We start from the raw sequence: 12,689 nt of genomic DNA, 5'->3' as shown, positions 1-12,689 counted from the left end.
TTCAGCTCCGATCCCTAAGTTAATATTCACATCTTCTCAGTAACAATGCAGTTATGCCCAACTTCTGGTCACACAAGGATCATGGACTAATTACAGGTCACGATTACAACATGAGCACAAGAGCAAGCATACACATGCCAAAAGACAGAATATGTGTTGACTGAATGACCTGCACGGAAGGCATTAGCACTACATTAATGTCCCTAAAATCTACACCAAAAATGTAGCAAAAATCTTGACAATTAGAATATATTGCAAAACAGAATGCCAAAGACAGTTCAGTATATATTACCAATGCAACTCAGTTATCAACAAAATGAGCTAACTAATTTAACTGGGAAAAATGGATTTGATTGTGGTAACCAGTTAGAACACAAGGTAACAATGTCTCACGTGCTTGAGGCTGGTGCAGGGTAGGTTGGACCTAGCGAAGGACTGGATCCATCGGTGCGATTTATGCGGCCATATCTATCTGCAAGGGCGAACGGCGAGATGGTCATCGAAGAAGCATTAGAGCAACAAAAGTCCTCGTGAACCTTTGGTTCTGTGGAGGGCAGGTAAACGTAAAATTTTGTTCCAAAATTATTTGATAACAAGTTAAGTTCGAATGTGAAATTTGAGATTACAACAGTACAAAAAATAACTATGAAATGCTGAGGATCATCTCCCTTCAGAAATGTCATCAATTAAGAATGCTAAAAAGATCATCACAAATTACCTGAAGGCCTTATCTCTGCTGTAAAGAGATGATTGTAGGGGCACTTATACAAAGACAATGTCTTCTCCTCAAAGTGCACGGCCAACGCAGAATTTGCTGCCTTCAGTCTGTCCTAATTTTGCCATGCACCCCATGTCTGATTATCCACAAGAGCTCTGACAAACAACGAATCAGCTGGACCATGAAACAGAAGGACAATAAATTTACGAGGAAGGTAATTTTCTGTTATTGGCAAAACATTTGATAATTGATTAAACCCAACACCAACCACTACTTTGTCGCGCATCTATTGCCAAAATCGCAGCTTCTCTTATAGATCATAAGTGTGTGTGTGTGTGCGTGTGTGCGTGCGCGTGCGCGTGTGGGTGCGTGTGTGCGCGTGCGCGTGCGTGCGTGTGCGTGCGTGTGTGTGTGTGTGTGATATCTCTAAATCGAATAAACCTCCAAGTATGCAATTCATGAGCACAAAACAGAAATTACAGTTCATTATCTCTAAAAATGAAGCGGGAGGAGAGAAATCATGACTCACCTCACCCAACAACAAGGTGGAAACTGCAACCCAAGAAAAAGATGCCCTTCCCTCTCTCGGTGAAGAGCATGCATGCCTTCAGGAGGTGCCAACCTCAATCTCCTTCCTTCCTTGGATGTGCTATCTAAGTACAAATTCCAGAAAAAAATACAAATCATCCAAAGGAGATTACTTTCCAGTAGTCAGGGGCCGCAAAATGCAGCCATGACACACCTATTATACACATGCATTCACCTTTAAGAGTGACTAATCAGTAAACACTAAAAGGGAGTAGGAAATAAACAAAATACTCGTATTACTGTTAAGAGGTGAATAAAACATATCATTTTTTAGGCTTTTGCAACCAGTGGCAAGAAACAAATACATGTGCATCCTACTGCTGATTCCTCACAATAATAACCTACTTGATCAACACTGGTACAAAAATAAATATTATATAAATGAACTAATCTTGAAAAATGGTAGTTGGATTAAGAAGCAGTTAATTTGAAGAGACCAAGAATATTTGTGGAGATGGAAAAATGACTCCTCGTTGGCGTTCCAGCAAATAGGCTGTGAGAACCTCAGTCTGCTATGGAATAAAATAAATTACAGAGCTAACCACCGTGCAAGATTGATTTCTATAAAACAGATTCACTTATATGCAATGGCATATGAGTGGTGGCAGGGTTATCTCACCACGGAAAAGGATTCTGAATCCCATCTCGCCGCAGAGTCCACACACCACAGCTCGCTGCAAAGGCTATCTCGGCGCCTGCCTTGAAGACACGAAGCAGGGGCGCTTGGAGCGGCCGGCATGGAGTTGACGAGCACGTGCTCGGAGGCTTGTTCTCCTCTCCGGGATCAGTCTGGACAAGGAGTAGCGTGAACCTCAGAGGAAGATCCCATTGTTGGTCGGGCTCAGGGAGCTTTTCGAGGAGCGGATGTAATGGAGTAGCAGCTATAATGATTGGTCCTCACCGTCCACCACCTCTTCATCCAACTTTCTGGGTGGGCCGAGATCGTGGTACGATGGTGGCCGAGGCTGAACGCCACGAAGCCTACCTTCCAACCACCATGTGGTCGCGCCCACCCGCCGCCGCTCACTGGTCTGCCGTGAACAACTGCCTTCCACACGTACAAGCCAGCAGCAGCCAGCCAGTCGCTGTCGAAACCGCCGCTCACCATGCGTGATTAGAATATGAACGGAAGAGACCTGGGAGTGGGCTAAAAGAAAAGGAAAATTACATCGGTGCGAAAAGAAAAATTACCTCGCTGCCTTTGCCGTGGAGCAACAATGTGGCGTGCTGGTGCGATCGATATAATCTCACACAAAATCTTACTTGAAAACAACATCTCTGGTAAAATCTCCACATCATTGACCTCATCGGGTTTCAAGTATATCTTTCTCTCCTGGCATATACTCTGTATTAAATTAAGATGAATGAGCATCAACCACTCTAGTCTCAAGTAAAAGAATGAAACATTACTTCTGAAAGAACTACAAAAGAATGGTGTGCAGGAGCTTACTTCAAAACAACATCTCTGGTATAATCTCCACTGAAATAGCCATCTATTGAGTTTCCTTGATGACCCCTAGTAAGAATCAGTGCAAGATTGTTGGCCACTAAAAAATTAGGTACGCAACATTCAAGTAGAGACCGAAAAGTATCAAAACACCTAGCAGAAGTCATGCAACCTTCAGCCATGATAAAAGAACACCCTTTCACTAAGACCGCATTTAATGGACTAAAATTATTGATAATAGCTAGGTCTTACCATAAGCGATCTGCTGTCAAATATTTTGCACTCTTATTTTGTCAATTATCAAGATAAAACGTCTCTAGACAGTCATTTCTGCAAAACCCACCAAGTGACATTACAAAGAGCACCGCAAGTGATGCTCCAACGGGTAGCCAATGGATAAACGTACACCTGCCAGGGCACCTTAGGTGCTAGCTAGTCTTGCTTCAGAAAAGGTAATGGTTTCAAGAATCGAGTGAATGGATTGTCCAAGGCTGAGAGCATTTTCTTTGGTGCGGCATCTGAAAAAAATGTGGGATAAGAAAATTCAATCAGACAACGTAAGAACTGTAAAAACACAACATCTCTCAGTTCTGCACAGATCAATGCTTTATATATCTAAGTGGTTCGTTATGTTTCTGACAACATTTCAGATTCAACCAAAGCAAGTACAAGACATATAACTGCATTTGATCCAATTATCAAATTCAGTCGTATTTTCTAAAATATGAAGACTTGCAAAAGTGTGAGCCGTTGAGGCAGCTGATAAATTATATGATTCATTATATGATAAATTAAGTGAATTTTTGTATGAATCACCGTGATTCTTCCTACCATTCTATTAGTAATGTGATTTCCTGTATCCGTTGAACTCACACCTCATGTAGACATTAGGGTCGAGGAACGTAAGAAACGAACCCAGAACAATAGTACAATCGTGTGCCTTTTAATTCCTACAACAATTATCCGATTTGCAAGAGAATAGTTTCTCCTCAGATCACACAACTCCTGCATAATAACAGAACCATATTTATCAATCTTCAAGTCGATGACCTGAAGCAAATTAGTGGTAGCAGTGTCAATGAGTTTTGATCAAGGAATATATGTCTATATACTTGAAGCAAACAAAACACAAATATATCCAGTTTAAGGAGTTTAGCTATCACCTCATTAATTTGACCTCAACTACTTTGGTGCTATAGCACATGTTTTCGCCAACAAGTGTTGTGAGGTGAATGTATTGAGATCAAGTAGTTTTAGTGCCATGGATAACTGTTAATGGCCAACAATCTGGTCCAAAAACAACTCAACAAAATGTTTCGATCATACTTTTATATAGGAATTATTAAGAGGGCTATTACTATGTACTACCTGTGTATTGTGGAAAAAAATGTTCAGATCATTTTACCTTTAAGGCTGCTGTAATCTGCTCTAATCTGCTATACACTCTGATAGTTTCGAATATAGTCAGTAGGCATAAGCCCGCCGTAGTTCCCTGTCAAGAAAAAAAGTGTGTTGGCAATGGAATCTTATCAAAACTGTAAAGTAAAACACACACCACTGAAGAAATCAATCTTTAAGAAAGAAAAATAGTACCTTAGTCAATACAGCTATCACTGAAAAGTAGTTCCCAAGTATAAGTGATGGCCATGCCTCATTTATTTACAACGGGCCATCATATTGACAAGTAGCGGAAATATAAATCAAGTCGCTGCTGACTCTGTATGGAGAAAATATCAGATATAGCCTGCTCTTATGGATTTGGAGTATCCCATATTAAGTGTAAGCGCCATTTGCTGAAGGACTATTTGCAGAACAAAATATTTCAATACTATGGGAATATTATATTGCATAGCTGACCATCTAATTATTCGGAAATCTATAATTCTAGAAGCACAATAAATTCAAGAATATTAACACCGTGCCGAATGCTGAAAACTTTTGTTGACCAATGACCACCAACATGTTTTCAGAAAATTGTGTCACAAGCAGTATATGCAAATACAGTGGTAGTTTTTCGACCTGCTATGTGTATGGCACACAAGTTCATACCATTTTACTAAGCTGACAATGTTCACATAGTTCAGGCATTAAGACCGAATGGTAAAGTAACTGAAACAAAGACAAACTGAAAGGCTTCACAAAGTTCTGTTGTCAGTTTTGAACAGGAAATGATAGACAAAGAATCTTGGAGCCTTTTGAGCCGACTAAAATTACTTAAATACTTTACCATAAGGTCCATAAGAACTTGAAATCAGGTAAATGTGGATTTGTTTTTTTCAGATGGCAGATGTGAAATTTAGTGGGAAAGAGAGCACTTAATGATAAACCAACTCATGTACATGTGAGGCCAGGCACAACACTTTCTGTAACATATCCCCACTATCTAGATTATCATACTACAAGCATTTCACAAATTGTTAAACAACCATACAAAGGAACAGAGATATGCCCCCGCACACGGTACACTCCCCTTGAGAAAACTATAAAAGGGTCTTTCCGTCCTATGTGTTGACTCGCTTAAACTAATCAGCATTAGATGAGAATTAGATGGACTGCAGGTAATCAAGCTAATTGCTTCGGAATTCAACTATGCGATGTGTGGTTGGATCACACATACTGTACCTTGTGGATATGTCAAGCGAATCATCAACTGAACATACAACAAACAGAACAACACAATTCATCTCCCCACCAAAGTGACAGACATTGATCACCGAGATTGAAAAATCATCAGAGATACACACTAAAAGGGACAACAAAAACAAGCACCAATTGGCATACATATTTGACGCACCTCTGCCTTTGAACTGCATGTATGTGGCGCACACGACGCCCACCGGAAGTTTGGCAAAGTTCCTATAGACAGAGGGGAAGCAAAGAGTAAGCCCAATTTGAGCGATTTCAAGAGGAAATTCATCGTTTATTACTTTTTCTAATGTAGCGAGACTCAAAAGAAAAAAAATCTTGCACTCACTGTATCACGAGGTCGTGCGTGGATGCCATCCGCGGCGACCAACGCATCCACCTCCCGAAGCACCGCGCTTGGAGCACGCCCATGTAGGCGGCCGCATCGTAGCCCGCGTCCCCACTGGCGTCGAGTGCGAGGGAGACGGCGAGCTCGCCCCCGCCCTCCTCCGCCAGAGAGAGCTCGCCGGCGGCGGAGGCGAGGAGCTGCTGGTCCTGGGCGGACTTGCCGGAGAGCAGGAGGAATGTGGTGGCGGCTGGGGCTCCGCCGCTGCTGTTATGCTCGGCTGCGGGAGCGGGAGCGGCGACCCGGCGCGCACATCGGTGGGGAGGCTGGCCAGCGCCGGCGGCAGCTCCAATCGGTCCTCGGCAGCGGAGGATCGTCTCGGATCTCGGCGGCGGATCGTATTGGAGTAGAGATGGGATTGAGAGGAGTCGGCAATGAAGGATAGGATCGATGGAGCGTTTTTTCTGCCGGGTGTGGGGTTTTTTTGGCCTGCGTGGGGTGGGGTGGGGGAGAGGACGAAAAAAACCGGACGAAAATGGTGGGACGAAAATAAACCCGGAACGGAGACTACCAACTGAGACATTAGGAGTAGAGATGACAAAAAATCATGACAAAAAATGGGCTTTTCGTCCTGGGCGGGCCGGAGACGCAGCTGCATGACATTCTTTGGGCCGTCCATGATGGAAAAAACCGTGGTAGAAGCGAGGGCGAGGAAAATTTCGGGGAGTTCCCGGTTACGGTGGGAGGTCGGGGGCCGAGCGATGCACGTTTCTCTCGTACACGTACGCGCGTGTGTGCGAGGCGTTGGCTCTAACTGAACCTGAGCGAGGCATTGGGCTCTAACTGAACCCAAGCGATTGCACTGCAGGCTACGCGTTACTGAACCCGAGCGATCGATCGATGGCTGTTAACTGAACTCGATCGAGCGATTCCTTCGCTACTGCTGCTAACTGAAGCCGATCGATGCTGCCTCTGGATGAACAGTGAGCGTTGCTGGGGGGGGGGTTTGGATGAACAGTTCCCGGTGGGGGTGGATGAACAGGACCCCGTGGTGTTGCCTCTGGATGAACAGGACCCCGATCGATCGAGCCGGTTGGGGCTGGATGAACAGGACCCCGTGGAGGGCAGGATGAACAGGACCACCCCGTGGAGGGCAGAATGAACATTAGACGGTGGAGGGCTGGATGAACAATAGCCCGTGGAGGGGTGGTTGAACAGGAGCCCGTGGAGAGGGCTGGTTGAACAGTAGCCGGTGGAGTAGCGCGTGGTGGAGGCTGGATGAACAGGAGCCCGTGGATGAACAGTCACAGGTGGAGGCTGGAGGAGGTCGACGGTGGATGAACAGTAGCCCGTGGAGGCTGGAGGGGGTCGACGGTGGAGATGAACAGTATCTCGTGGAGTCCCGTTTTGCGGTACGCCACACCCCTCCCGATGAATAGGACCCCCGTTTCGACCGTAGCGCTCCAACACAAGTCCGTTTCCTCCGTTTTGCGGTACGCCACACCCCTCCCGATCAACAGGACCCCCATTTCGACCGTAGGAGGTCCGTTTCCTCCGTTTTGCGGTACGCCAAACCCCTCCCGATGAACAGGATCCCGTTTCAAACGTGGCCGGTCGAACACAAGGCCGTTTCCTCCGTTCTGCGGTACGCCAGGCCTCGTTTCCATCGGTTGTTCCGTCCAAGCCCTCCCGATGAACACGACGACGCATTCTGTTCCTACCCAGCCGGTTGGCTCCCACGCATTCCGTTGCCTCCCGTTGAACACGACGCATTCCGTTGCCTCCCCATGAACACGACGCATTCCGTTGCCTCCCCATGAACACGACGACGACGCTGTTTCTCCGTTCCGACCCAGCCATGTACACGAGCCCCGGCCGTACGTATGCGCGAGTAGGCGTTCGAGACCCTGCCCGTATGTACACATACGTGGCCGTATTTTCTTTCTTGCACCCTGGCCGCTGTACGTACGTGTACATGCTACGTGCACACCTCTACTACGACACGTACGCGCCTCTACTACGACACGTGCGCGCCTCTACATCCACCAGTATATATGTACGTACACGTTCGCGACCAGAATGAGAACGCTACGTACCCTTCGACCAGGTGGGTTCCGACTGTCAGCACTTCCTTGCCTGCGAAGATGTAGCTGGTGGGTCCCAGCAGTCAGGGGGGCGGATCGTTTTTTTTGCCCGGACGCACTTCCTTCCGTGCGAAGATGTAGCTGGTGGGTCCCAGCAGTCAGGGGCAAACGTTTTTTTCATGAAATACGATGGCCCGTCTGGTGGGTCCCAGCTGTCAGGAGGAGGAATAATTATTTTGCACGTAATAAGGAGGCACTTCCTTGCTGCGGCCGTGGACCCAGCTGTCAGCCTCTCCATGTACAGTCCACATCCGATGGAAGCCGTTCCTTGACCACGTTGACCACGCCGCGCCGAGAGCACCAGGGCGGTGGACGACGGCGAGGCCTAGGAAGGGGACGACGCGGAGCCGGGGAAGACGCGGAAGTGGATGCCCACGCGTAGAGGAGTACGAGGGTTCACTGGGTCGCTGCGGTGTGAGGCTGCCGTCACCGCAGAATAACAGGGGGTGTGGGTGAGTAGAGGGATGGCCTGGCCAGCGGTGGGAGTAGTAGGGGGCGGTGAGGCCTCCGCCGCATCGCAGCCAGCCACGGGAGGCAGAAGCACGAGGCACGACCGACGCTGGTTTGGGCGGCTGGAGATGGAAGACCAGAGGTTGAAGAAGCACTACGACCGTTGGATGGACAACGTACGGTCACTGGAGCTAGAATCGTGCATATTGACTAAGTTGACAAAGCCCTCCGTCCCCGTCAACTTAGTAGGCCCACAAGTCAGCCTGCCACTATACTGGGTCCTAGCTAACAGGGGGAGTATTCATTTTTTTTGTGCGTAATAAGGAGGAACTTCCTTGCATGCGAAGATATAGCTGGTGGGTCCGAGCTGTCAGCGGCGCTAACATTTTTTTCGCGAAATACAGAGGCCCTTTCGGTGGGTCCCTGATGTCAGGTGGAGGAATCATTATTTTGCGCGTAATAAGGAGGCATTTTCTTGCGTGCGGCCGTGGACCCAGCTGTCGGCCTCTCCACGTACAGTCCACTACAGATGCATGTCGGTCGTTGACCACGTTGACCAGGCCGCGCCGAGAGCACCAGGGCGGTGGACGACGGCGAGGCCTAGGAAGGGAACGACATAGAGGCAGGGAAGACTCGGCAGTTGTTTCCCACGCGGAGGGGAGTACAACTGTACGAGGGTTTACTGGTTCGTCTGCCGTCGCCGGAGAATAACAGCAGGTGTGGGTGAGTAGAGGGATGGCTAGGCCAGCGATGGGAGTACGGTGGGGCGGTGAGGCCTGCGCGGCAGCACAGCCGGCCGCGGGGAGGAGGGAGCAGGCAGTCCCGCCGGCGCTTGTTTGAGCGGCTGGAGCAGGAAGAGCAGAGATTGAAGAAGCACGACGGCCGTTCGATGGACATCCAATAGTCACTGCTTGTGCGTCAACCTTTTTTTTAGGAAAGCCTCAAATCTGTGGAAAACAGCATACATCCCATCTGCCATTATTTCTAATAATTTACAGCCCATTTGCTAATTCTTAAGGTTTTTTTGGAGGCCATATTCTTTTTGTTAGCATTACAGCCCATATTGTGGCCATGGTTAAAAAATTATACGAAATTTTGCATATTTCGGTGCGGTCTGAACTGTTTTTAATCCCGAAATTTCGACTCACATTCAAACTGATTTTAAAAATAAATGTATATCAATATAAAATCCAACAAATTCTCCACGCATAAAATTAATGTAATTTAAAATCTCAAAATGAAAAAAGATATTTGAAACTAATTGCTGGTTTGATGTGTTTTAAAAATGTACAGCCCATTTCTCATTACTGATAGGCCATTTTCTCGGCCAGCCGAATGAAGCTCTCCTCGTCTTGAAAGATTTGCAGCCCAACAGGCCTGACAAAGCGACTTACTTGGCAAATCACAAGAAACTAGGCTGTGGCCATGGACCCAGCTGTCAGCCTCTCCACGTACAGTACTCTTCCGATGGAAGTCGGTCGTTGACCACATTGACCATGCCGTGCCGAGAGCACCAAGGCGGTGGACGACGGCGAGGCCTAGGAAGGGGACGACGCGGAGCCGGGGAAGACCCGACAGTGGATGCCCACGCGGAGAGGAGTACGAGGGTTCACTGGTTCGGCTCCGGCGTGAGGCTGCCGTCGCCGCAGAATAACAGGGTGTGTGGGTGAGTAGAGGGATACCCTGGGCCAGCGGTGGGAGTAGTAGGGGGCGGTGAGGCCTCCGCAGCATCACAGCCGGCTACGAGAGCCAGGAGCACGCGACACGACCGGCTTTGCTTTGGGCGCCTGGAGCAAGAAGACCAGAGGTTGAAGAAGCACTATGGCCGTTGGATGGACATCGTACGGTCACTGGAGCTAGAATCATTCATATTGACTAAGTTAACAAAGCCCTCCGTCCTCGTCAATTTAGTAGGCCCACAAGTCAGCCACCCACTATGGTGGGTCCCAGCTAGCAGGGGATATTCATTTTTTGGTGCGTAATAAGGAGGCACTTCCTTGCGTGCGAAGATATAGCTGGTGGGTCCAACCTGCCAGCGGGGGGAACATTTTTTTCGCGAAATACAGAAGCCCTTCCCACGTACAGTGCACGTACAGTGCGTAATAAGGAGGAACTTTCCTTGCGTGCGACCATGGACTTCGTGGGTCTCAGCCGTCAGGCTCTCCACGTACAGTCCTCTTCCGATGACTCTCGTATGTTGACCATGCCGCGCCGAGTGCACCGAGGCGGTGGACGACGGTGAGGCCCCAGACTGGAACGACCCGGAGATGGGGAAGACGCGGCAGTGGAGTCAAAGACGGAGAGGAGTGGGAAACTTGACTGGTTCGGGCGCGGGGTGGGCCTACACTCGACAGAGAATAACAGGAGGTGCGGAGTTGAGGGATGGCCTGGCCGTCGGCGGGGTAGCATTTCGTTGAGGAGTGCAAAACAACGCCGCTGGACGCCGAAGGCTGGAGCAGGCGGTTCCGGCAGCGCTGGGGGAAGAAGACGAGAGATTGAAGAAGAATGCCGGCCGTTGGATGTAAATCCAACGCCTTCTTAGGCTTCGACCTACTGGCCCACATGTCAGCCAGTCCATTTGTTTTTAGTCCATTTGGTGGGCTGGGTGAAACAATGATGTAGCATCTATGCAGCCCGCTTAAATCCCATTTGCATTTTTCTCAAAATCCGCGGACTTGCTGGGCTGGGTGAAAATATCATGTTGGGCTAGACGGAGAAATGTTATAAAAACATAAACACATGATTGCACGTTAGTAAAATCTTTGCAAGCTTATGTACGCAATCACTAGGAGTTAACTTGCCAAGTTATATATAAACAATTATTATTATTTTGTAAGAACTTTCAACTTACGAAATAAAATATCATTTTAATTTGATGAGTTAATAGTACGTGGGGTATTATTTTTTTTTAGGCTAGACGTTGGACAGTTGAGTTGGTTCTAGGGGAAAGTACTGGGTGAAAACTCAGTTTACATCGAAAAAGAAAGTGGGAGAAAATTCAGAGACCTGCTGGGTCCACCTGAGGAGGGGAATATGTTGGGAGGAAGGAGATTCAAAGCACGGCAGCCGAGTGAACTAGTTTTTTTACGGACAAGTGAACTAGTTTACATACATAAGCAAATAGCCACTAAAAAAAGCAATCAGGTTAATGGGTTCTCAAAAAAAATATTTTGGACAAAACAGATAATTACGACACATAGGCTAATGCATGAAACACTCAGATGATAAAGGTGCTTATAAACAGATAAAGTACAACATCTAGACCTTCCTGGCACGCTTGATCATGACGCTGCGGCTGTCCGTGTACTCGTCGGTTACGGGAAGCAGACACGCCCTCATGTCCAAGATCTGCCTGTACATGTCGTAGCATGCGTATGCGTCCTTGGCCGCGTAGGTTATGTAGGCTAGATTCAGAGGTACCTCCCACGTGTTCAGGTCGTCTTCTTTCATGTTAGCGTATCAGGGGTCGATGATGGTCTCAGCGAGGTCAACCACGGAGTCCTTCTCCTGCCCGTTGCTGATGATCTTGTATTGCTTCTGGATGTCGACAAGCTTGTTGCACCAGATGGCCGAATCATCGCGTTCTTCCTTCTCTCCACCGTAGCGAAGGTGCAGTCGGCGCTGCCGATGAAACGGGCGAATGCTCCAGAACCTGGTGCAGCCATATGACTGAGGCGAGGCAGAGCTTCACCGAGTACGTATCATTGGTGTACATCACATTCAACTTGGTGCAGCCATAGGACTGAACGGCGAGCTCAAAGGGGACTCCTTGCTGAAGTCCATATCTAGCAGGCTCACCCCTCGGATCGCCATTGGAGTCTCTTCGAGTGAACGAGTGTGTAGGCGGCGGCAGCAGTTCGTTTTTCAGCTCTTGGGGAACTGGATTCAACAGTAAGCTGAGTGTGTATAGGCGACAACAGTTACTACCCCTCCCTCGTCCGCTGCACGCCCGGCAGAAGATGCACCCTCGGCCACACGTCGGTTCATGAGCGGGTCTGTATTGGTACTGTAATAACAGGAGTTAGTGGTCACTTTACTTAAATTTAATTAGCTTTAATAGAAATTTATACTTAAAACAAGCAATGCATTCGCTCGTGCTATCAGTGCCACAGGATCAACATGCACAACAATTAGAATTATTCTCAGGACGCTCACGATCAACACATTTGGCGCACTTTCACAAAGATAATACTACCAAGTTTGAACTATTTGTTATGGTTGTTGTCCTCTGCATCATCATGCCGTGTTTCCCAGCTTGCAAGATTCAGAACCAACAAATAAGATCCAAATAATAAGTACAACAAAGATGCCTACACATCTCATTGATTCCCAGCTTGCAAGATTCAGAACCAACAAATAAGATCCAAATAA

The 12,689-nt window shown here is 47.8% G+C and overlaps 1 long non-coding RNA gene across 5 annotated transcripts; it reads right to left on the bottom strand.

Annotated features, from left to right (window-relative positions):
- Positions 1–324: 324 nt before the first annotated feature.
- Positions 325–3,135, bottom strand: LOC109743214 (uncharacterized). 5 transcript variants are annotated; one of them, XR_005764590.2, is made up of 8 exons: positions 3,006–3,132; positions 2,757–2,822; positions 2,498–2,651; positions 2,292–2,391; positions 1,926–2,095; positions 1,248–1,371; positions 719–873; positions 325–472 (listed from the first exon to the last, which is right to left on the bottom strand). It is a non-coding gene; the product is annotated as an uncharacterized lncRNA (long non-coding RNA). The 5 variants fall into 5 exon arrangements; XR_005764592.3 differs by having other exon boundaries at positions 2,292–2,453; positions 2,570–2,651; XR_012190350.1 differs by having other exon boundaries at positions 719–892; positions 2,292–2,651; positions 3,006–3,135.
- Between the last annotated feature and the right edge of the window lie 9,554 nt (positions 3,136–12,689).

This window comes from Aegilops tauschii, chromosome 7 (genome assembly GCF_002575655.3).
Source record: "Aegilops tauschii subsp. strangulata cultivar AL8/78 chromosome 7, Aet v6.0, whole genome shotgun sequence".
Classification (NCBI taxonomy): Eukaryota; Viridiplantae; Streptophyta; class Magnoliopsida; order Poales; family Poaceae; genus Aegilops; species Aegilops tauschii.
This window is presented reverse-complemented; position numbering and strand designations above follow the sequence as displayed.